Source organism: Budorcas taxicolor, chromosome X (assembly GCF_023091745.1).
Source record: "Budorcas taxicolor isolate Tak-1 chromosome X, Takin1.1, whole genome shotgun sequence".
Taxonomy (NCBI): Eukaryota; Metazoa; Chordata; class Mammalia; order Artiodactyla; family Bovidae; genus Budorcas; species Budorcas taxicolor.
The window spans coordinates 113,663,098-113,664,624 of NC_068935.1; positions in this window are offsets into that span (position 1 = coordinate 113,663,098).

Here is a 1,527-nt window from a genome sequence, read left to right on the forward strand (position 1 = left end):
CCTTCTGCTTCGACCAAGCCTGGCATTGCTGCCTCAGCCGCTGCTGGCCCTTCTGCTTCGACCAAGCCTGGCTTTGCTGCCTCAGCCACTGCTGGCCCTTCTGCTTCGACCAAGCCTGGCAGTGCTGCCTCAGCCAGCGCTGGCCCTCCCGCTTCGAGCAAGCCTGGCATTGCTGCCTCAGCCGCTGCTGGCCCTTCTGCTTCATCCTGCCCTGGGAGTGCTGCCTCAGCCAGCGCTGGCCCTTCTGCTTCGACCAAGCCTGGCATTGCTGCCTCAGCCGCTGCTGGCCCTTCTGCTTCAGCCAGGCCTGGCACTGCACCCTCAGCCGCTGCTGGCCCTTCTGCTTCATCCTGCCCTGGCAGTGCTGCCTCAGCCAGCGCTGGCCCTTCTGCTTCGACCAAGCCTGGCATTGCTGCCTCAGCCGCTGCTGGCCCTTCTGCTTCAGCCAGGCCTGGCACTGCACCCTCAGCCGGTGCTGGCCCTTCTGCTTCATCCTGGCCTGGCACTGCTGCCTCAGCCAGCGCTGGCCCTTCTGCTTCGAGCAAGCCTGGCATTGCTGCCTCAGCCACTGCTGGCCCTTCTGCTTCGACCAAGCCTGGCAGTGCTGCCTCAGCCAGCGCTGGCCCTCCCGCTTCGAGCAAGCCTGGCAGTGCTGCCTCAGCCAGCGCTGGCCCTTCTGCTTCGACCAAGCCTGGCAGTGCTGCCTCAGCCAGCGCTGGCCCTTCTGCTTCGACCAAGCCTGGCAGTGCTGCCTCAGCCAGCGCTGGCCCTTCTGCTTCGACCAAGCCTGGCATTGCTGCCTCAGCCGCTGCTGGCCCTTCTGCTTCGACCAAGCCTGGCATTGCTGCCTCAGCCGCTGCTGGCCCTTCTGCTTCGACCAAGCCTGGCAGTGCTGCCTCAGCCAGCGCTGGCCCTTCTGCTTCGACCAAGCCTGGCAGTGCTACCTCAGCCAGCGCTGGCCCTCCCGCTTCGAGCAAGCCTGGCATTGCTGCCTCAGCCAGCGCTGGCCCTCCCGCTTCGAGCAAGCCTGGCATTGCTGCCTCAGCCAGCGCTGGCCCTCCCGCTTCGAGCAAGCCTGGCATTGCTGCCTCAGCCGCTGCTGGCCCTTCTGCTTCATCCTGCCCTGGGAGTGCTGCCTCAGCCAGCGCTGGCCCTTCTGCTTCAACCAAGCCTGGCATTGCTGCCTCAGCCGCTGCTGGCCCTTCTGCTTCAGCCAGGCCTGGCACTGCACCCTCAGCCGGTGCTGGCCCTTCTGCTTCATCCTGGCCTGGCACTGCTGCCTCAGCCAGCGCTGGCCCTTCTGCTTCGAGCAAGCCTGGCATTGCTGCCTCAGCCGCTGCTGGCCCTTCTGCTTCAGCCAGGCCTGGCACTGCACCCTCAGCCGGTGCTGGCCCTTCTGCTTCATCCTGGCCTGGCAGTGCTGCCTCAGCCAGCGCTGGCCCTTCTGCTTCGACCAAGCCTAGCATTGCTGCCTCAGCCGCTGCTGGCCCTTCTGCTTCAGCCAGGCCTGGCACTGCACCCTCAGCC